The 24,848-nt window shown below is 40.4% G+C and overlaps 1 long non-coding RNA gene across 7 annotated transcripts in view; it reads right to left on the minus strand.

The window, feature by feature from the left end:
- The window catches only part of LOC106510680 (uncharacterized), a 429,859-nt gene that overhangs the window by 122,315 nt on the left and 282,696 nt on the right, over positions 1-24,848 (minus strand). For 2 of the 7 annotated variants that reach the window (XR_002345449.2, XR_014807804.1), the window contains one exon: positions 7,291-9,173. The exons of the other annotated variants lie outside the window; for them this stretch is intronic. This is a non-coding gene — a long non-coding RNA (uncharacterized LOC106510680). Of the gene's footprint in view, positions 1-7,290; positions 9,174-24,848 lie in introns of those variants that run through there. 7 annotated transcript variants of the gene reach the window in all.

A 24,848-nucleotide genomic window follows, 5' to 3' on the forward strand; every position in this document is an offset into this window, starting at 1 on the left:
TTAGATCAGGCCTGGAAACTTGTGCACTTAAGCTTATTCTGGAATGCACACTACATGCAGAAATGGACTTTTCTCAACCAAACTTTAAGAAAATCTAAACTTGATAAGTGAAACTGGGTGCTTTAGGTAATACCCGACTTTTTTCTCCTCAAAAGAAGCACTTCTGTGATAGAGACCAGCCCATGGCATTAATCAAACCTATCTCAAGCCCAAGGTTGGAAAGCAGCTTTTTCTCTTTAATAGAAAAATAGAAATCTTTTTAAATTACCGTTTACCCTCCAGTTGCCTTTTCCTCATGTTTTGTGATTTCTTTTGGCATTATTCTGCTCTGCAAAGGGGTTAACAAAGATGATTTCCCCGAGTCGGTGCTTCAGAACACCTCCTGGGTGGGGACAGGAGATGAGCAGAAAGAGCCAATATCATGCTTAGGCTGCCCGGCACGCGCCTCATGAAACCAGGCACACCCACGCTGAAAAAAGGAATTGGCCCGCACTCAGGGAAAAATCACAGATGCAATTCTTCTTCCACAGATACATGCAGTAGAAGTCAAAGGGTGGAGGTTGAGTATCGAGAGCGTAGGGGAGAGGGTGAGGTGCTGATGAGAAGGGAAAGTGAAGGCAAACCAGAGCATCTGATGCACCCATTTGTGAGGGGGAGCCCCTCCAAACCCTGGAGTGTCTTCCATGCCAAAGACTGATGTTCAGGATGAATCCAATTTTAGCCCAGGAGACATAAATCAACTATAGGGCAAAAGGCTGAAGGAGAAAAAAAGTATCATTCCAAGTATGCGATGTCGTTCGCATCCAAAATTTCTAGGTCAAATACAATGAGGAACTAATGTGGGAAAAAAGAAAGCAGCCTGGCCCCAGCGGCGGTCCTCGTCCTGGAATCACTGATGTCCTGGTGGGCGATGGGAGGGATACTCTCGCCTTGCACCTTTTGATGCCAGGGGAATGCGGGGTGGGGGGTTTCTGACTTATACACCCTTTAATTAAAAGGAATATGATCTTTTCTACCATGATGATGATAATAAAACATCTTGAAAGAGAATGGGGGCGTGCACAGGCTTATATATTATCCAAGCTCTGTGGAAGGCAGGAGGGCTTGGAACAGTAAAACCTTGTTTGCTCACGCGGCTCTGAGTAACTTAAGGGGGAGAAAGCTCAGAAAATAATTGATTAGATGCCAATTCACATAGCTCACTTAGTCTGCTTTTTATTATCAGTATTTCTTTAAAAGGCTAATAGATCCTGTTCTTGACAAGCATGAAGCCAGAAGGTGGGCTCTTATCCAGTGTTTTCATTTTTCAGCCCTCAAGAGGCAATGATTAGATCTTAATACTGAAGGCACAAACCACACTCACTGTGTGAACTCTCTAAGAGGGCTCCCCACCTAAGAGTAAAATAAGTAAAGAAGTTTTATTGGAAGGATTGTAAAAGGAAGGGAGAGGAGCACTTTGGGTCTCTTTGGGCCAGCTGATTAGGGATGAGTTGATTTTCTTACACCACTCTAAATCTGCCCTCCCTGGGGGAAGGGAAACCTGAGAAGGCTGGACTTCAGTGATTTAATTCCTGGTCTATGAATAGCCAAACTTAGAGCTGAGAGGAGCAAGCAAAAGTCAACCACTGAAAGAGCATTTGCAAATTGAGCAAAATCCTGTGAATCTTGGGTAATAGCTGTGAGCAGAGTTTCTTTCTTCCACATCTCATAAACTATAACCGAACTTGGGAAAACATGCCAATCAATGGATGCTTTCCACCGATTACATGATCTAAAACTGAGCTACAGGGAGCCAAACACGATTAAAATGTGCTTCCTGTCATAAGTTCATGGCGATGCTTCTCAGAGGCATCACCCTGTCCCGTAAGCACTGGACATATTGTATTCATTACAACATAATCAAGATCAAGTTGCCACACATTGCATCTGTGTCTGCCATGTAACCAGCATCACCACACTTTAAATGTGCAGCCCTTTCTCCTTCACAGGGGGATTAATGTGTGTGTCTCTGGGGTGCCCTCGGGGGTTAGCTACCCACTTCCCTTACCAGCCCAGTGAGTCAACCAGAAAAGAGCTTTTCTCCAAGGGGAAAAAAAACAAAAAACATGCAAGAGTAGAGAGGGCTTGAAGCCCTAACCTCTAGGGTTAGCTCCTGATATAATGCCAGTTCCTTCTGCTGGCAGAATCTCCCTATGAGGTGCTAGAGGGGCTGGCTGAGCTGGCCCACCTTCCAGTGTTTGGTTGGTTAGATAAAAATATCTTTCACCATACAGAATAACATTCAGAATAGAGCCGCCGGTGTAATGAATGTGTAGAAATGGTAACATAGTCCAAATATTAGAAAGGGAATACACAAATCAGTCTCATACTTCAAGGGCATTCAGTGTTGCTTCTCAATGTGATTTTGCACTGAGCTTGATCCCAAAGTGCTTCCTGGGAGCCACAAGCAACAGATGATACACTCAAGCCCAGGGAAGGTGACAAGGGAGGGGGGAGGGCACAAATTCACCTTTTCCCTTCTGTTAGGAGTGGGATGCCATGAACAGCTTTCCCCCAGAGTATCTCACAAACATATTCGGGGTTTTTTGTTTTGTTTTGTTTTGTTTTGAAGGGAGGTTAAATATGTTTGAGCCTTGGCAAATCTGTTACCATAACCATAGCACAGTCATTGTGAAACCCAAACATCATTGTGCTTTATTATTCTGCTTTGTCTACCGTGTTTTTCCCATGGCTCTTAATACAAAAGCGCTCAGTCAGGTTCTCACCCTTTGTCCGTCCCTCAGTGGGGTGCATGTTTTTGAAGGCTGATGTGCAGTGTGGAAAGGTAGCGTCACACATTTGTGTGGAGTTTTAAGGAGTTGGCACCCTAATGCCAACTACTAGTATTCTATATCCAGAAGGCAACATTACTTGTTCCAGTTTTTCTAATTTAAATCTGTCTATAAGATAGGGTTTATCTATTTCCTCCATGGTGTCTGTTGTCTTCTCATACTTTTGGCTGACTTACCTTCACCCCCTGGGCCCCTGGGAACACACTCCCAGCTGGGTGGAGTAGCTTCTAAGAGCTGTCAGATTTAGAGGGACTTTTGTCCTTCACAGAAAAATAGTTAAAATGGTCCAGTGTCGTTCCTCTGAGAGGGCTGGAACCTTTCAAGTTCTCTCCTGCTAGTTCATCAAAAACTCCTGGGTGGCCACTGAACAACATGCACAGTGCCAAAAATGATTGGTTTCTTATAGGAATTATGTATTTTTATTCTTAAGGCCAAAAGAACATCCACTATTCTCTTTTTACATATATATTGAATTGATTGGATGATGACGATGATGTGTGTGTGTGTGTCTCTGTCTGTGTATGAAAGAGACACACAGAGAGATAGAGACACAGAGAGAGCCAGATCCTGTCCTGGTCTAATGCGAAGTCCATACTGGATGCTATTTTTTGAAGTAGAGCAGTGAGAATCCCTGAAAATTCTCTGATCTCTTCCAATTTTCATCATTTCACAAGTTACTTTTAGAAGTGGCTTACTATGGGAATGTCATTTAAGCCCAAGAGTAAGTTAATACACCAAGAGAAACATTCAAGACCTTAATGCCTTTTGTTTGTAATTTCCTTGTGTGTTTATGTCCCCCAGAACAGATAAACAAGGGGTGTTCACTAATTAGAGTCAGAAACCCCTCAACCCAAGATGTCTGGAAAGTCTTGTGTTCTGTTAGTTCTAATATACATGCATCAGCCATAAGGGATGGCTAATAGTGCAAGACAATAAAATCCCTTCATGTTTTCTGTTTTAGGGAAATCCTGCATGGTTGCACTAGGGTCATAAAAAATTACTAATGTGTTTTCTCATGGCGCTGGGCCATAACATAAGACCCTGTGCAATGGTATTGTGTGCAGCCTGTAATCACAAACAAATGTATTCCACAAGCAGATGAGATGTTATATGAGAAAGTGTGAGAGGTTAGAGCCTGAGCCTTGGTGTCAGCTATGAAGCAGGTCCCTCCACAGTCAAAGACCCCCGAGGCCATGCAAATGAAAATGACAGTGTCTGGGATGTGGGGGAGGGAGGGGGATGCCAAGAGGGATGAGGTCACCACAATGAACATCCAGTTCCCCTCTGAATGGGAAACAAGAAAAGGCTTCAACTCTGGTGCTATCTGGACATAAAGGAGATGGAATTTGAGGGTCAAGTGGGTGGAGATGAGGAAATACCATGAGGAGGCAGGTGGCATCACCGGATGTCCCAGGGGGAGAGGTAGCCAAACATGGAGCCAGAGTCCTGGAGCCAGCCTCACTCACATCAGCAAGTGAAATGGCTGTCAGCTTCTGCCACCCCTTATCTGATGTGTCCTATGTCAGGTTAATGCACGAGGAGGCAGGTGGCCAACGTAACACTAAGTTTTGTCACTCACTACAGGTCTGGCTTGGAAAGACATTCAGGGATGCTTTCAGACACCAATATCACTGGCATCGTTCTGTCTGGATGAAAAGAAATTCTCTTAAAGAAATTAATGAATTTTAACTTAGCCTCTAAAAAGGAGTTTGTGAGCTGTGAACAGGGACGTTACTCCGAGGGACTTCCTGTGACAAGTACAAGTGTTTTCCAGAATCCTCAGATGTGTGAAAACAAACAAACAAAAATTCCCATGGGAGCAAGACAATCAGATTGCTCAGAAACAGTGCATTTATCCAGAAACAGTGGTGTGAAATGGAAATGCACAGGTTAAAAGCCCTAGCTCCACCACTCTCTGACTTTGAGCAAGTTATTAACGCTCTCTGAATTTTGCTTTCCTCCTCTGAAAACAAGGAGAGAAATATCTGCCTTAGCAGTTGTTGTAAAAATAAACCTCTCACTTTAATCCCTACCTTTATGATAACTACTCCAGGTCTTTTCTTTCCAGCCCAAACGTCTTTACTGTGTTTCACATTCACATACTCTCTCCCATCTCCCACAGGTTCTTCAAAACTAAATCTTCCAAACTGAAATCATCACCTACATTCCCTCCAACCTCGCAGACCTGTTTTCTCCTCATCTAAAGATGCTGTCATGTGTGGCCAGAAAACTCAGATGTCTCTCTAATTTCTTCCTCTCCGTTGCCACCCTAAAATCAGTCTTCAAATTTCAGCTTTTGATTCCAGGTTTTTGAAGCTTTCTAGCTATCTCTACCCCAAGTTTGAGTGCCGTCATTTCATGCCTAGATTACTGTAAGAGTCTCCCGTCCCTGGTGTTGGCCTATTCTCCACACTCTGTCCATCTTTGGAAAGGGCAAGTCTATTTGGTTCACTCCCCTTTCTAAATGGCAACCCACCACCCTCAGGATATTTTCCACCCTGACTAGCCAAGATCGGGTCCTTTCTTACTACCCCAGAGTCATCTTTAGTCTCCGTAGCTCCTAGCACTATGGTTCTCACTATCCTGAACTTTGTTGACTTTCACTCATCTCTGGGCTTTCACAGAGGTTGTTCTCTCTGACTAGAATCTGCTTCCCTCACCTTGTCTCCCTCCCTTTTCTGATTAATTGATAGTTATCCTTCAGATCCTGATTTAGATAGCTCCCATGGGAGCCTTCCCTGTGCCTACAAGGTTGAATATGGTCCCTTCTTATATGTGGCCACAGTACCTTGTAATCTCCCTATCATAGGCTCACAGAACTCACCCTATTGGACTTTCCTGTACTTGTCAGTTTCCTCCACTATAGATTAAACTCTGAGGATATTGCATCGTCAGTGGTATGTTTCAAACCACTCAATGAGAAAAGAAGGAAGGGAAGAGAGGAAAAGAAGGAGGGAGGGAAGAAGGATGGAAGGAACGAATGAAATGACATGTTAAACACCTAGCACAGAATCAGTCACATATCAACGAATATTAGTCTTCACCTTGTATTGATAAGTCACACACATTTACTTTTCTCAACCTATAATTACCTTTTCACATTTAGCGAAGTATCTTTCCGCCGAGATAGGTCAAATTTCTACAATCAGTCAAATGTCCCTCAAACCCAGCAGGTTACATCAGTTTCAGAAGTCTCCAAATTGGAGGGTTTTTTTTTTTGTTTTTTGGTTTTTTTGGTCTGATAAGTCTTTACTCTCCTTCACTTTTTTTCTTAATTTATAGCCTTTATTTCCTAGTGCAGTTTTGAGTTACAGAAAAGCTGAGTGGAAAGTACATAGTTCTTCCATACTCCCTCACCCCCATCCACCCAAAGTTTCCCCTATTATCAACATCTTGTATTGGCATGGTACATTTATTACAACTGATGAACCAATATTGATGCATTATCATTAACTAAAGGTCTTAGTTTACTTTAGGCTTCATTCTTTGCATTGTACAGATTTGGGGGTTTTCACAAATGTACAGTGGCATGTATCTGCCATCATGGTATCATATAGAATAGAACCCTATGTTCCATTTATTCATTGTTCTCTCATTCACCCTTCTCAACCAGTGATCTTTTTACTGTCCCTATAATTTTGCTTTTTCCAGAATGTCATACAGTCAGAATCATACAGTATCTGGCCATTTCACATTGGCTTCTTTCACTTAGTAATTAGCATTTAAGGTTTCCCCATGATTTTTCATGGCCTGATAGTGCATTCCTTTTTATCACTAAATAATATTCCATTGTATGGCTATACCACAATTTGTTCATTCACCCATTGGAGAAAGCACTGGATGCTTCCATTTTTTGGAAATCATGAATAAACACTTATAAGAAGGTTTCTGTATGGATATAAGTTTTCAGTTTATTTGGATAAATGACAGGGGCACAATCACTGGATCATATGGTAGAAAATATTTCGCTTTATAAGGAACTGTCAACTGTCTTCCAAAGTGGCTGTGCCATTTTGGGTCTTTTGTTGTTTGTTTTTGGCCACACCCATGGCATGCAGAAGTGCGTGGGCCAGTAATAAAATCTGAGCCACAGCAGTGACAACATCAGATCCTTAGTCTGCTGAGCCACTAGGGAACTCCCAAAGTGACTGTACCGTTTTACATTCTCACAAGCAATGAAAGAGAGTTCCTAATGCTCCACATCCTTGTCAGCATTTGGTGTTGTCAATGTTTTGGATTTTTGACAATCTAATAGGTGTGTAGTGGGGGTCTCATTATTATTTTAATATATAATTATCTAAAAAATGTATGTTGAGTATCTTTTAATATGATCATTTGCCATCTGTGTATCATTTTTGATGAGGTTGTTTGTTTTGGTGCTGGTCCGTTTTTTATTTATTTTTTTTTGTTATGACAAATACTGTTTGTTGTATCTACATCAAGCACTAAGTCAGGCTTATTTTTAATTCTCAGGCTGATCTTTCGAGGTGGGTATTTTTACTCTCGTTTAATAGAATTGAGGAAACTGAGGATTAGACAAGATTAATGGCCTCATCTAGACCACAAAATTTGTATTTCAACAGAGGTCTGCCTGATTTAAAAACCGTTTTACTCTGGTGCCTCTTAACCAATGGTGTACATTTCAATTACCTGGAGGACTTTTAAAAATGAAGTTTAAATTATTTTTTAATCAAAGAAAATATATACATGGATAAGAAAAGTCAAATAACACTGTTACACTGGCAGTGGAAAACAGCAATCCTCTACCTTTTCTCTGCCCATCCCTGATTTTCTTTCTCCAGAGACACTCAATTTTAACTCTTAGGTGCTTCTTATTGTACTTTTTTTCTAAGTGACATGTTTATATTGCCATTTTAGTGACTTTTCTATATTAGATCTTGATTGATTCTCCTCATTACAAATACATTTCCTCTCCAATTTCCCCAATGTTATCTAATAATTTGTTATATATGTCTTCAGCATTTACATAATTATGACTGATGTCATATAACTAATATTATTCACAGTTGAATTATGCAGTATAATTCTTAAACATCTTATATTTCCTGAGGTTCATAATTACTCAGCTTTGTGCCTTAATTTTAAAAAAAATCTGCAGATGACTAAATTATCTCCAGATTTTCTAAATACTAAAAAGCTCTTGACTCTATATTCAAACACATCAGGTAATGTATGTTTTTCTTTTTGAGATGTTCCACCAGAACTGTCACCTTTAGGCATTTCTTGTTGACCTCATGCTGTTTCCCTCTCCTTTCATCCCATAGTTATATTTTAGCAATTTTATGGCTACTCTCTAAATGATAAAATGCCCTCTTCCCCATCAACAATAGACTGTATCTCCCAACTTCCCATTTTATAAGGACTCCACTACCATTCCATGTACTTCCTCCCTCCATCCTCACTGGCAAACTGTACTTTTACACCATCAAGGCTGATAACACTTGCATTCAACTTTGTAACCATAATTAAGTATTCTCTTAAAAAGATGAAGACCATAAACAGCATTTACATTATTTAAATGCTATTCAATAAATCGGCAAGCTTTGTGCTATGACTGGATTTCCTTCTCTTTGGCTACAAGGTCTCGAACTCCATTTCAATGTCTCTACTCATAGTGACATTGAAATGGAGTCCACTTTCTTACACTCCAACCCTTTGTTCAAAATCTTGCACTTTACATACATTGTTTGGTATTTGAAGGATGCATTTCCTGAACAGATTTTTTTTTTTAAATAAAAGTATCTTTACTTTTGGCCACAGCATGCAGGGCTTGATGTAGGATCTCAGTTCTCAGACCAGGGATTGAACTCCAGCCACAGGAGTGGTGAAAGCAGAAAATCCTAACCACTAGCCAACCAGGAAACTCCCTCACCAAAAGTTTGATTATTTGTTTTCTTTTGTGGGATAGAGAAAATCTATGCCTTCCACAGCATAGTCTTAAGATCTTAGGCTTCTAAGGCGTTCAATGTCCTGCTTATAATCTAGTCTCTTAGTAGCCTTCCCTTTTTATAATGCATCTTACTGGTCTCATTTTTGTTTTAAAGACACACAGCTTCTTAAATATAGTCATGGGTCTTAACTGAAGTTCTTTGTTCCTGGAATTGCTTACTTCTTCTTCCTCATTTCACCAGCACTTCGGAGGTAGAGGCAGTTGGGGCGATGGGCTGTGAGCAGAGAGCGCAGCCTCGGCCGAGCCCAGGCACTCTTGTGAGACAGCGGGGCTCCTTGCTCCCAGCTCTGCAGCACTGCAGCGCCTCCTGGGAGTTGGCCATCATGCAGACCCATAGTGCCGGCTGCTTCCTCAGAGTTCTAGGAGTGTACCTGCAAGCAGATGTTGAGGACCACGGAGTCAACAATGTAGAAGTACAGGAAGTTCATGCACTGCTGCCAGGCCAACTCGAAGAAGGTGGGTAGGGTGCAAGAGGGACACTTGCAGAAGATCCCGTACAAGCTGGGGGCCATGACCTGGGTCAGGCCCCTCAGGGCCAAGGATGATGGAGTCATTGTAGTAGCCATGGACTGGTTGTCTGCTTGCCTGGTTCCGTGCCTGGAGCCAAGGGTGATCACAGACCCTGTGGACTCCCAGCTGACAGCCTTGACCAGGGTGAAGCTGTTGCTAGGCTAACTCTCATGCCTCACACAGCTGCAGCTCCATCCCGAGCAGCATGGAGACCAGGGGAAAACACTAGTGCTCTGCCCCTTCCTGTCTTGGTCCATTTTTTAATTGAGTTGTTTTTGTATGTTGAGATTTAAGAGTTCTTTTTATATTTTGGCTATAAGTCCTTTATCAGATATGTGCTTTGAAAAAATTTTCTGCTAGTCTGTGACTTGTCTTTCATTCTTTTGATCTCCTTCACTTTTGAATGACAGTTTTGCAAGGTATAGAACTCTATGATGGTGGGTTTTTCTTTTGACATTTAAAATATTTCACTCTATTTTTTTGTTGCTTGCATGATTTTTGATGCTATGTCAAATGTAATTCTTATCCTTATTCTGCTATAGGTAAGATGCTTTATTTCTCTAGCTTCTTTCAAGATTTTCTCTCTGACTTTGATTTTCTGCAATTTGAATATGATATGCTAATGTGTGTACTTTTGGTATTCATCCTAGTTGGATTCTCTGAGCTTCCTGAATTCTCTGAAGTAATAGCTTCTCCCCTATCACTTCAAATATTTTCTCTATTCTAGTCTCCCTTTCTTCTTTTGGTATTCCAACTATGAATATGTTTGCTCTTCTGAAATTATACACAATTCTTAGATATTTTATTCTTTATTTTTTTTTCAATATTTTTCCTTTTTGCATTTAAGTTTGGTAAGTTTCTATTGAACATATCTTGAAGCTCATTGATTCTTTCCTCATTCATGTCCAGTTTATGAGTCCATTGAAGGGATTCTTCATTTCTATTACAGTGTTTTTTATAGCCTTTCCTTTTTATTCTTTCTATGAGTTTCCATCTCTTTGCTTACATTACCCAGTTGTTTTGCATGTTGTCTATTTTTTCCATTAGGGCACTTATATATTAAAAATAGTTGTTTTAAATCTCCTGTCCAATAATTGCTGTATCTATGTCATATCTAAGTTTGGTTCTGATTCTTACTTTGTTTCTTCAGACTTTGTTTTTCCTTGCCTTGCAATTTTTTGTTGAACATCTGATATGATGAATCAATAGGTCTTTAGTGTGAGCTTTTATGTTAATCTAGCTAGAAATTGAGTTGTGTTTAACTTTTGCTGTAGCTCTTGATACTGGAGACTTCAAATTACTCTTGCATCCTTCTTTTATCTCCCCTATTAACTTTGGGCTTCTATAAGTTATCCTTCTTAGAGAAAATCTGTATCTTGCAGCTCTTTCAGCTGTAGGCCATTGTTATTATACTGAAGCCCTATTGGTGACAGTGGTGGGGGTAAATTTGGGGGAGGGGAAGCATTCTATAATCTTATTATTAAACCTCAGCCTTTTTAGTGGGCTTATGTCCCTGAGCTGTGAGCCTTTTTAGTGGGCTTATGTCCCTGAGCTGTGACCTTCACTGGTTTTTCTTTGCTATTCCCTTTTCCCCTTAGATGAGATAGGAAGACAGCAGGAGGGAAGAGGGGAAGTCTATGAAAATTAAGTGTAGGGAACGACTGTCTGTTTGGGGACTTATTTTATATTGTATGCTCCTATAAGCAGTGTTGGGAACATATGTGTTGAAAAGAGTGAGAAGGACAAGGCTTTCTGGAAACCTAACTCTGACAAAAGACTGGAAATACTTGGATTGCCTCAAACAGAATCTGGAGAAAGGCATGGCAGTTGGAGTGATCTGTGGTGATGTTAACTTGCTCATGTTTCCTCAGTGAGTTTAAAAAGAAAAAAGAAAAGGAAAGTCTTGAACTAGGAGACAGCATGCAGGTGAAACTAGTAAGGAAGATTTGGATAAATCAAGGATTGAGATACAATGAATGAGTCACCTAGACAGAAACTACAAGTAATAGAAATCATGGTCAGTGAGCTAAGTTACATCAAGGTACTGTGAGTGACCACGTACATTAACATAACAGAAACAGGCACATATGGGTGACCAGTAGAAACTATCCCATTAGAGTACATCAACCTTACACATTACTGATCTGCCATGGCTATTTTGCTATCTTGGAGATTTGACATGCAGAATGAGAAGTATATAACTGAGAATTTCCCCAAAGTAGAACATACCAGATATTTTAATGCTGTTTGAAGCACTTTGTGATCTTAAATTAGCAATGAATATACCAAATTTACACGTTCATCCATCTGTAAGTCTCTTTCCATTTCTACCCTAACTCACTACATCTCACTCCTCCTTTTTAGTTAACACAAATCTGATGATAACAACACTATTAACCATCCCAGTTTGCTCAAGGTCAAGAGCAGGAAAACTGGCTCCATGGTTTTTTACAATAAAAAATTGTTTCGGTCTCACACTGGCTTGTAGTTATCTGGGATATACAGGCCTACTCTAAGATTTCCTCAAATTTTAATAAGATAGTTTTGCTCTTTAAAATGGAACTGACTATACTATAGTAAAGAAACCATATGATAGAGGGAGAACAGAGCTAAGTAAATGGGAAGAGACAGCTGTCTCTTTACACAAGGACATGCTGAATACATTGTATAAGGACACAGTGTACAGGGGAATCAAAACAAAATAAAGCAAAACAATACAGCTTCTTGTTCTCTGGGGTAGTATAAGCAGATAAGTGGTCATGGATAAAATTTGCTCAGAACCTTGGATTTGGGCTTTACTTGAGGCTTGTTTCATGGCCTTGGGGTCAGATGCGACCATTCAAAAATATTAATATTTTTCTGGCCTACTATATGGCAGACATTTTTCTAGGCTTTAGGCACATAGCAATTAAAAAAAAAAACATACAAAAAATTTCTCTGTCCACATGGAGTCTACATTTTGTAGATGGGAATCAGAGCATCAATAAACAACTAAAATAAATAATGTATAGAATGATGATATGTGCAATGGGAAACAATTAAAGAGAAAAGAGGAAGAGGGGACGAGGGTGCTGGGATGGAGAATATGGTTGCAATTTTAAGTTGGTTGGAAAAGCTTTCTCTGATTAGGTGACATTTGAGCAAAGACCTGAAGCAGGTGTGGGAGTGAGCCATGTGGTTCCATGAAGGGAGAGCATTGCAGACAGAGGTAATGGTATAAAATACCCAAGCCAAGAGCATTCTTGGGATGTCAGAGAATCAGAAAGCAGGCATGTGGCTGGAGAGGTATTATAAGGGAAAGAAAAGAAGGAGACAAAATCAGAGCAGATGTAGTATCAGGTCACAGAAGGCCCTTTAAGGCATTGCAAAGATTTTGTCTTTTATACTGAGTGAGATGGGGACTATTATAGAGTTTTGAGCACAGAGGTGACATGAGCTGATATTGTTTTAAAGGTTCACTCTGATGTGTTATGGGTAGATTTTAGAGGTACATGGGGAAAAATCAGGGAGAGAATTTGATATCATTCAGGAAAGAATTATGGTAGCTCGGCTAGGGTGGAAGAAGTGGAAGTGGGAACAGGGTGTCACATTCTGGATACATTTTAAAGAAAGATCCAGCAGAACTTCCTGATAGAGAAGATATTGAGTGTGAGAAAAAAGAGGAGTGAAAGATGGCTCCAAGCTTTTAGCCTGAACAAATGAAAGAAGGAGTTGTCATTTCTTGAGGTGGGAAAAACTGGATCACAAAAAAACATTTTGAGGAATGATCATAAACTTGGTTTGGTCTCCAGTGTTAGAAGGTTGGGAAGATAAGGAAGAACCAGGAAAGGACAATGGAAAGGAACAGCCAGTGAGGTAAGAGGAAAATGGAGAGAATGTGGTATCAAAAAGATCAAGAAAGGAAGTGCTTTAAGGAGGAGGGATTGATCAATTATATCTTATATCAGCTGTTCAGATAATTCCGGTAAAATTAAGTCTGTGAACAGAACCATGGATTTAGCCAGAGAGAATACAGTTGACACTGACAATCCCATTGCCCATGATCATGCAAGGTAATACTTTAAGCAAGAAAAGAAAATGAGCTATATATAATTCTAGGTTGAGAAAGGAGGAAACGGGGTCATTGTCAAAAGTGTGAATACTGTTTGGCAAGTGCTCTGAATGGTAATGGTATGACTTTGGTCACATCTCACCTCCTGGCTCAACCACTGCTCAGGAATTATGATTCAGGTTTGTTAGTGAGTTCAGATATGGGGTCTATGCCTTCATTATATAACCTTGAGCCACTGCCCAAAATAACTTAGATTTTCTCACTAGGCAATCAACGTAATGGTCATCACTAAACTAAAATTTCAAAGCCTGCAAATTGCTGGCCTGAGGGAAAAATGCTGGCACTGGATTTTCTAAAAAGGAAAGCCACATTCCACAACTACCTTAAGCCTGTGGAAATGGAAATTTTTTTTTAAATAGAGAAAAGAAAAATTGCTAATCCAAATGCAAAAGGTGGATTAGGTGACTTCTGCTTAACTTGTGAGAATGGACATTCCTCACTAGCATAATAACTAATGCTGCCATTGGTTATTCAGGAAGTTTTATACAGTGAATGAAGAGGTTGGAGACAAGATGGCAGAGTAGAAGGATTTGAGCTCACCTCCTTTCATGAAAATACCAAAATCACAGCTAACTTTTGGACAAACATCAACAAAAAAGTCTCAAATCTACCAAAAAAGATATTCTACACCCAAAGATAATGAAGAAGCCCAATGAGACAGTGGAAGGGGTGCTTTCATTATACAATCAAATCCCCTATCTGCCGGATGTGCAACCCACAACCCAGAAAATAATTACATTGCAAAGGTTCTCCCACAGGAGTGAGAATTCTGAGCTCCACTTCAGGCTCCCCAGCCTGAGGCTCTGGGATTGGGATTGATGAGCCCCCAGAACATTTGGCTTTGAAGTCTAGTGGCACTTGAGTGTAGGAGCACCACAGGACTGAGGGAAGCAGAGACTTCACTCTTGGAGGGTGCACCCAAGGTTTCAGGTGCACTGGGACCCAAGGAAAGGCAGTGACTCCATAAGAGCCTGGGCTAGACCTCCCTGTGGGTCTTTGAGGGTCTTCTGGGAAGATGAGGGCCATAGCTCACTGTGGGAGCAAGAAGACTAGAGGCAGAGGCTCCAGGGAAAATTCATTAGTATGAGCTCTACTAGAGGTTGCCACTTTGGCACCAGGATCTGGCCCTACCCAACAGCCTACAGGCTCCAGTGCTGGGATGCCTCAGGCCAAATAACCAATGAAGTAGGAACACAGCTCCACCCGTCAGCAGACAGGCTGCTAAAGTTGTCCTGAGCTCACAAATGCCTATAAACACACCCTTTGACATGGTCTAGCCTACTAGAGGTACAAAACCCAGCTCTACCCACCAGGAGGCAGACATACAGAAAAGGTAGGAAATCATCCACACAAATATGGTATCAAAACCAGAAATCATGAGGAGAGTTACAAATCCAGGATATTGGGAATGCATTTGAAATTAAGAGACTAGCAACTTAAAACAATCTTGTGCAATATGTATATATATGAGGCAAAACTGCATGGTAACTGCAAACCAAAGACCTACAATAACTACACCTACAATAAATAAATAAATGACATGAATCAACAAACTGGATTCATTAGTTGCTGTTCAGTAGCTTTCACTGACCAATCTAACCACACACTAATCATTATTTCTTATTCGTTTGGCCCTACTGACTTGACTCCAAGTTCCTTGAGGACTTATCATAAGATTTATTTCTTCATATTCTTTACCATACTTAGTTTAGTGTTAGAACTATCTCTTAATGTGTAAGTCAGGGTTCTCCAGAGAAACATCGCCAATAGGATATATGTATATTAAGAGGAGATTTATTATAGGAGTTGGCTCACATGATTATGGAGGTTGGGAAATCCCAAGATTCACCCTCTACATGCTGGAGAACCAGGAAAGCTAGTGGTATAATTCAGTCTGAGTCCCAAGACCTGAGAACCAGGAGCACCAGTGTTTAAGCCTAGGAGAAGGTGGACATCTCAGTTCAAGCAGAGGGAGAGGATTTGCCCTTCCTCTGCCTTTTTGTCCTATTTAAGTACTCAGTGGATTGGATAATGCCCACCTGTATTTCAGAGGGTAAGCTCTATTCAGTCGATTGATTTAAATGTCAGTCTCTTCCAGATACACCCTTGCAAGACACATACAGAAATGTTTTAGCAGTTATCTGGACAGCCCTCAGTCCAGTCAAGTTGATACATAAAATTAACCATCACAATACACTAATTTACAGAGTAAAAATATTTTTAAAGAATTGAACTGACTCAAATCAAGAAAATAAATTTAATTTAAATCTTCAAGACAGAGAGATAAGAGGAACAATTCAAATAAGGCTCACCAGGCTCAGATTATTATGGTTTGTAAGATTAAATAAATTGGAGCCATATTTGTTATACATTCTTCTGATGTTTTGGTATCTAAGGCCCTTATCAGAAGGCTTCCAACCATTAATCTCAAACCATTATTTTCTGCTGCCAATCACTGGCTTCTGGTGTCCCCAGGGCTACAACCTTCTCCTTCCAAGAACACTGTATAACTTTTATGCAATGTTTTCTGCCAGGGAAGCCAACTGTTTTCTTGATTGCACAAACTTCGGGATATCCCAGTAAGATGGTGTGACTTTAGCCCCCTGTCCCCCACCCTACACACAATCTGACTCTATATGCACTACTATAGGAGATCTCAGCTAGCTTTTTTGCTTGGCTACCCCAACATGGGTACGTTTACATCATTACTGATATCAGTAACAAAAAACAGACAAACGCTGAGAGGTTTAAGGGTGGTCAATCTTAGTCAAAGATTGTTCAGTTCATGTCATTTGTTCACATTCAAGATATGAGTTTATCACACCTATGATCTTCAGCAATGGCATTGGTATTAAGAAGCTTACTTTAGAAAAGCAAAATGTTAAACACTAACCTGAGGCATAATTTTTGATCTTCTCTGAATTAGTAAAGCAAACACCATGAGCTTTTAAACAATAGAGATGTATATTCGGAAATAGAATGTTGGTCTTTTCTGTTTTCCCCACTGCTGTGCTATTGGTAATGTGATACTTGAGGTTGTAGCAGAATTTCCAAAATAAACTTTATCTTTAGAGTTTTACAATAATGATGTGTGAACCTCAACAAAATTTAGAGATTCTGTCCAATTTTCTGTACCTCTGAGTTATTGAGCTGAAGTTTTCACAACAATGACAATTTCTTGACTGTTTCAGCTAGTAATAGGAAATTACACAAAAAGAACAAATTTTCTCAACAGCCATTCATCTATTCAACAATTCATTGCAGTTTCTACTGCATTGCCTATGCTAGATAAAAATATTGAAAGTAAGGAATAGGATGATAAATTTGTAAAGTGAGAAATGAAAGTCCACTCTATATATTTGCAGCCTGACACACCCAGCCCTCTTTCATCCCCTGCCTTTTATGGAGGCCATCTTTCAGAGACCCTTACGCTTAAGTTGTCAGCCATGCCCAACAATGAGAAGGGTAGATTTCCCAGCCAGAGTTTATCAAAAAAAGGAGGAGGGATCTCCTTTTCTTATCTTTTGCAATTATAGCAAAAACCAAAACCAAAAAAATGAAAAAGATGTACTAAAAGATGTTTCATAATAATGGAGTCAAATCCTAACCTAAAATTCAAAAGGAGAAGCATTAAAGTTACAGCTGGTATTCTTTGAGATACTGGGACACACTAATGGGACCCCAGAGCAGTGATACTAATGTCTTACATCATAGGAGAATCTGTCCTTCACAATACACTTACACATTCGCTCTTCAGAGGTGACATCTCTGTGAGGAGGACAGAGCAGGCTTAAATGCCCCTCGCACAGCACTTGAGTTTGAGTCTCCATAACCACACAGGCAGCAAATGGCAAAACCAGGGCTAAATCATGATTTCCAGCTTCTAAATCCATATCACTACTCTGCCTGTGGGGTGAAATCTCTAGTTGTGTAAACAGTTTCTTTCTATTTTGCTAGATATTGTGAAAGTTAATTTGAATTGTAAAAGCATAGTTTGTGCAGAGGTTAAATCCTGATATTGCCATCTATCAGTGGGCATCAATGTAGTCTTGTTAAATATCAGTATTCTCAGCTATAAAAAGGGAGTAATAATACCAGCCTCTTCAAATTATTGTAAGAATTAAAGAGAGTAATTTATGTGAAGTATAGAGCCCAAGAAATGCTCAATAGAATGTGGCTCTAATTATTGATAATAAAAATAAAATACATCCATTACAGAAAATGCACCCAAGTATACAGTAGGAAATAACAATCATCATAAATCTACCATTCCAATATAATCACTGTACCATTATGACATATTTTCTGATTTTCTAAATAATGCTACTAATGTATTTCAAAAGTTAAACAATAAATACAATGAACTCTTACATAACTTCCACATAGTTCAATAATTACAAATACTTTGCCATAATTGCTTTACATATCTATGTATATGTATATTTTCACATATACATGTACATTATGTATTTTTTGCAGAAATATTTTTAAAGTAAATTGTGTTAATTGTGGCATCTCAATGTTAAATATTTCAATATGCATCCCTGTATGTAAGAACATTCTCCCACATAATCACAATACCAATATTACAACAGTATATTAATGATTATTCCCTAATATCACTTAATATTCAGTTCATATTCAAATTTTCTTAATTGTCCCCCAAATGATATTTTGCTGTTTTTGTCCCCACAAACCAATTCATGCACTGTGTTTAGTTACGTGTCTTTTATTCCAGAACAAACTTCTCACTAAATTTCTATCACTCTAGGCATACTTTTTAATGATATGTACATTCTAGTGTAGACAGACACACAGCCAATCTCTCAGCTTTAGATAAACAAATTGTTTCTTTTTTTTTTCCTATTACAAATCATGCTAAGATGAGCTTCTTAGTTCACCATTTTTTCACCCTTTCTGACTATTTCAGAATAGTTACTTCTCCTAAAAGGTATGAAAATATTTAAGACCCTCCTTACATATTAGCATCTCACTTTCCAGAAAGGTTTTATCCATGTTTACCCCCAAAGTATTTGAGTATGCCAGGATAACTGGGGTTCTCAATGCTTCCTCATCCTCTAGGTCCTGGTTGAAATATCACCTCCACTGGGGACATGCCATGGTCATCTGCACTGCATCACCCCCCTGTCATGCTTCTATAGTGCATGTGTCCTGGGATTACTTAGTTATCTGGCTCCTCCCATGAAGGAACGACAAACAAAAAACCTCTTCTTGAAAAGGCCACAATTTCTGAAACCAGTAGCTCCTCGAAACTGATTGATTGCTTTTTGTATTGTGATGATTTTCATAAGATTTTAACATAAAACCTCTGGTTCTTTTAATTTTTGCCAACAGGATACACATTAAGATTAAATATTACCATATGTACATTAAATAGTGCCATTACTATAAAACCAATGAAAATGTATCCGTAAGCGAATATTTTAAAAACACTTACTTTAACATAAAATAACCCAAATAACAATATTAGGTGAGTGGTTAAGTAAGTGAGGCAAATCTATGTGATAGTATAGTCCATAGGTACTAAAAATAATATTAATAAAGAGTTTGGAATAACTTGGGGAAATACTGGTTAAATATGGTATGTAATTATTATGGGTAAAATAATTGTTAGAAATTAGAATGCTAAATATAGCACAAAAAGACTAGTAAGCTATAGTTAATGCTGCAACTATGGGTGATCAAAATTTCTTAAGTTTTTCTTTCTTTCTGACCGTAGCACAACAGTGAAGAAGGAGGTTTGGAAAAACATTATTTAAGCATTCATCATTCCTGTTTACCAAACTATAGAAGAGGAAGAGGTTTTCACTCACTGTAACTTCTAAACTTTTCAATCTGACTTTTGTATCATGAATTTAATGTTAACATTACATTATATAAAGAATCTAACAAAAATAAGCCAGCCAACAAATGAATATTTTGGAATTCTCCATTTCCTTCTGAAGTTTTTCTTCCGTGTTCAATTACAACAGCATTACAATAACTCCATTTTTTATTTCTAGTCCCTTTGACAAAACGTATCAGCACCTCTATTTAATATGATGAAATACACATCAATAGGGGAGTACACAACACATGTTATTTTCACTGTCTTCAACTTAACCAGAAATTAAAGAGCATTTGCTAAGCATTACTTGAATCCAGAGTTATACTCAGTGTTATATAACACCGAGACTTGGCCCCAAGCTCTAGAACCTTACAGCTAATGACCTGCGATCAGGAGACTCATCTTTCGTTGAACTACATGATAAACCCCTGGACCCAAAGCCAAAGGAATTTACAGCTTTCTAGGGGAACATGATATTTGCTTTGACAGTTTCACATCGCTTTATCCTGGAGCCAGACAAAGGGCTGAAGTTTCATCTTCACTCGCCTTTCCAGGGATCAAGCTCTTTGATGGAAGGAGATCACTGGGAATCCATCCCTAGGCCTGGAGGTGTTAGAGGCAGAAACCAGACATACAAATCCTGCTCACTTTGGGCCTCTGGGAAAATACCTAGCCATCATTACCCTGATCTACCAGTCTCATGTTGCCCGTCAGCTCTAATATCAGCACAAATGCTGACTCCTAATACTCTGTGTGCAGGGACGTGGGAGGAGAGGAATGGGAGGACAAGAGGTGTGGAGAAGAACCAGCTAGTGATGCCCGCCCAGAGCACTGGCAGACCTTGTTAGGCTCCAGGCTGGTTTTTGAAATGAAAGGTTCTACTGCTGCTCCTGCCTAGCATCCAAACCCCTATCATTTAAAAAAAATCGTTTTTATTAAAGTATAGTTGATTTACAAAGATGTGCCAATTCCTGCTGTGTAGCAAATTGACTCATATATATGATACTATACACACACACACACACACATACACACACACACACTTTTTTTTTAATATTCTTTTCCATTATGGTCTATCCTAGGAGACTGGATATAATTCCCTGTGCTATACAGTAGGACCTTGTTGTTTATTCTAAATGTAATAGTTTGCATCCACTAATCGCAAACTCCCCAATCTATCTCTCTCCTTTCCTCCTCCCCCTTGGCAACTACAAGGCTGTTCTCTGTGTCCAACCAAACACCTATCATTTTAAAGTTAACTTTTAGCATTCCACTCTTAATGACAATCCTACAAGGTAGGATCTTTGCTTTTCTTACCACTCCAATATCAACACTCCTTTTGGGAAAAACTTTCACAAGCAATAGATAGCTAGTTTCTTTAGTCAAGGTAAAAAAAAGAAAGGAAATTTTATAAAAATTGGTGTTAATAGAATAGAAACAGACACAATAAACTATAGCCAGTGTGCACATTTAATGACCTAAAGGCTTAGAGCCCCAAAAGATTTCTAGAAGTGTCATGTGTAGATTTTTGAGAGGAGCCCAGAACTGAGGGACTCTCTCTAAATAGTCAAATATACCAGTTAAGATGCCATATGGCAAAATGGGAAGAATTATCTAGCTGTGCATCTAAAATACCTTCTCAGAATGGACATGATTTGTAGGATATACATGACTGTGAAGCAACCAGGCATGGCCACCATAGCCATGTGCTAGAACTCCTGTATCAGGGAACATGTAGTGGGTCAGAAGAACTGAAAGAGGTTCAGAGTGGCTAAAATGGGGGAAGGGGAGGTGGTGAAGGTTATTGTGAAAGACAAGTAAAAAGAGGCAAGCAGGACAAGTTCATGATGGGCCTTATATGTCCTTTTGAAGAGTTGAAAGTCATTTAAGTGTTTAGGCAGAGCTGCCGAAAAAAAGCATTTTTAAAAAATTAAAAAGTAGAGAGTGGGTTAAAGGCAAACAAAAGCAGAGTCAGAAAAACTGGTTGCAATATCCAAGCAAAGGACAACAGTGGCTTAGGTTGGGGTAGTGGCCATGAAGACTGACAGACCAATTTGGATTTGGGAGCTATTTAGGAGGGAGAATTCATAGGTCTCGGAAATTGTCTAAGGATTTGGGGTGAGGGGAAGAGTGAAGGAGAGAGAAGAACTTGGAATGACTGCCAGATCTTGGCTGAGGCATCAGGTATGAATGGATGGTGGCACCAAGTCAATGAGAGAGCCAAGGAGAGGCACATTAGGGATGATAATAATCAATTTGGCTTTTGGTGGGTTGAGTTAACATATGTTTAGAAAACTTCAGTGATCTTTATTAGGCAAATGGATATACAGCCCTGAAGATGTGTGTTTAACTTTTGGAGTTGGGAGTCATTCACACATAGATAATAAACGAAGCTGTAGCTGTACTGGGGGTAAGGGGAGGTTGTCTAGTAAGGAGAGACAGAAGGGCACATGTGTGTTTGAATACCCTGTTCATTCTTGGCAGCTTAGTGTAAATTCATTTAACAACCTTTCCCTAAGGGCAAGTTCTGGAGGCAGGCACTGGGATGACAGAGGGGTAACTGACAAAGGGAAAAAGAGAAATCATCTTCAGAGTGGCCTTCATTACTGAGCACTTTCTACATACCAGGCCCTGTGCTGAGAACTTTATACATATTGCTCTTTTTAATTTAATTCTTACGAAAATCCTACATTATGCAGATATTATTATCCCCATTTTACAACAAGAGCAAAACTTGGAGAGGTTAAGTAACTATGTATGCTGTTGGATAAGGTAGCAGATAGCTGCATCGGCTGTTAAGAATTTGAAATGGGAGTTCCAGTCATGGCACAGCGGAAATTAACCCGACTAGGAATTGTGAGATTGTGGGTTTGATCCCTGGCCTCGCTCAGTGGGTTAAGTATCCGGCGTTGCCCTGAGCTGTGGTGTAGGTCGCAGATGAGGCTCAGATCTGATGTTGTTGTGGCTGTGGCTAGGCCGGCAGCTGTAGCTCTGATTGGACCCCTAGCCTGGGAATCTGCATATGCCGCTGGGTGCAGCCCTAAAAAAAGAAGAAAAAAAAAAAGAATTTGAAATGTGTGATTGGGGGAGTTTTAAATTTCATTGAAATTCAATTTTATTATATAAATTTTATAAATTCAGTATTAGTTTCAATTTAAAAACTAATACTGAATTCAGTTATTGGGAAACGTTTAAGTATGTTTGGAACAACTTGGGTTTGTGAATCAACTTCTCCAACTGCAAGTTTTATGAACTCTAAATACAAATCAAGTACTTCCAATGGAAAACTAACATCTAAATTGAGGAGTGCTGTTAGAGTAAAAATACTGGATTTCAAAGACTTACCATAACAAAAAGAATACAAAATACCTCATTCATCGTTTTTTATATTGATTCAAAGCATATTTTGGATCTATTGGGTTAAATACTATTATTTAAATTAATTTCACCTGTTTTATCTTTTTACTTTTTCTTTCGTTGGCTATTGGAAAACTAAATCCTCCAAGTGTTTCTCGCATAAAATTTCCCCTAAAACTGACATGGGCATTTGCCTGGGAAGCAGCGTCCCAAGGACTTGGTATTTTAAAGAGCTGGGCTCCGACAGGGGTGGTCGCACGCATGCAGTCCCGCCTCAGTTGGACCGAATCTCACCCGGTGCCTACGACCAGCTGGCTTTCCTGTTTGCCTTTTTGAACTCTGTTTTCTCTGAGTCTTGAAGAGCCAGGGGCCGTGATGTCACTGTATAAACAGAGGGAAGGGTGGGGGCTAAAGCTGTGCTGGAGAGAACAGGCCAAGGAGGAGGGTGGGGGTGGGGAGGGGAGGCTTTCAAAGGTGGCTGGGTCTGGAGTGCGTGGGAGCAGCGGGAGACTGCAGAGTCGATAAGGAAACATAATGGGACTGCTAGTCACTAAACTGGGGCGGGAACGGGGACGTGGCTGCAAGAGGGGGTTTGGAAAAATATGGGACGCCTAGAGCTAATTCCCCTGATTAAAAATGCATTAGTTTGGAGGTGTCAGGGACACGCAGCTGTTTTCAAGGAAAGCCTGGCTCCAAAAGGTCCTCCTCGGCCGGGCCGCCTGGCGGCTCCATCTCGGGCTGGATGTCAGCGAGCCCCCGGCCCGCCGCCGCTTGTCCTCTCCCTGACAGGGCCCTGGCCAATGTCCTGCTGCTGAGGGTCGTGGTAATTTACATCCTCTCTGTGTACATTAACTTATCTGCAGCCGCGCTGGCTGCGCTCCTTCAGTCAGCCTGTCTCCTGTGCAGCCTGGGAGACTTCCCCCACGCCGGCCGGGGGCTGCAGGGGGAGCGGGGCGCCGAGTTCCTGCGCCCTCCGAGCAACAACAACAAACGCCTGGAGCAGGAGCCCCGCCGCCTGGTCCCGACCCGGGATTCGGAGCGCCGTGCGGGGCCTGGCGTGGGAGGCCGCGAGGGGCCAGCGCGGGCAGGGCAGAGGCCGGCGGCCCGTGGCTGGACGTGAAACACTTAGTGGCTAATTCATGACTCATGACTCATGTGCAGGCTCCTCTTCAGTGACAGCCGGGACAGTTACTGGTTATTTGTAGCCCCCCGGCTTTCATTTCGATGTAATTAGGCAGTCATTTGAGGGTCATTTCATACCAGTTATAGGTTTCCCTGTTTTAATAATGTTTTCAGTTTCAGGGGGGCAACAGGGAGTGGAAGGGGAGGTTGGGAAGGAGGCGTGGAGGGCAAGGGGGTAATCGTCTCTAAGAACGTGTGCACTTTTCATAACTCTTCCCTTGACAGGCCTAGTGTGCAGTTTGCTCAGATGCCGCCTCCGAAGCTCTGTCTCCCTGTTCCTGCTCGCAGGCCAGATCCTCTTCCAGGACATGAACGTCTGCCCTGAGAAGAGGTCTGGCCGGGTTTGAGTCAGATGTTGGATTTTCTTCTTTCCCCTCTGGCACCACACTAATCATTCTCTTTAATCACTGTAGCTTTTTAATGAGTCCAAGTAGGTATTTATGGAGCCGTCTACTTTCTAAACGTTAATGCTTGATAAGTCATTTATAACTTATCGGTGGGCTTTGCATGGGCCAAACCCAGAAGAAAGGAAGTGAGGGTAAAATAGAGTCTGGAGTTTGCTAGGAAAAACAGCGTATCTTCAGGTCCTAGATGGTACAAAGCCCTTGTGGAAACTGTTCAATCCATCAGGCATAAAGAATAAGGAACAAGTCTGTTCCAATTTGGTGAAAATTCCCTGGCTGTCATTACTGATTTTCTTCATCCCAACACTTTCTCCTTTGGCTGGTTCATGTATCTTTGGATATCATTTGAAGCTTCCATTCTAAGGCCAATTCTACAAAGTTCTGTAGAAAATCCTGGAACCATTACATTCAGAGGGTACACAGATGCAAAATGAAAGGACTAAGAAGAAATAAAGGACAGAAACCAGATTTCCTGTCATTGCAAAAGTAGGTGCCACATGTTCCAAATTTCAGTGGATGTTAAAGTTAAAGCAGGAATATGTGCAGAAGCAGGAATGCAGTTGCCTTCAAAGAGACTAGGAGAGAAAACCCTTCTTAGGAAGGGTGGGAGAAGGAGTGGTGAGGAAGAAGGCAA

The sequence above is a fragment of the Sus scrofa genome, chromosome 6 (genome assembly GCF_054392235.1).
Source record: "Sus scrofa isolate SSC_HxYL_T2T_F1_AM1 chromosome 6, Sscrofa_HxYL_maternal_Yorkshire_Landrace_v2.0, whole genome shotgun sequence".
Taxonomy (NCBI): domain Eukaryota; kingdom Metazoa; phylum Chordata; class Mammalia; order Artiodactyla; family Suidae; genus Sus; species Sus scrofa.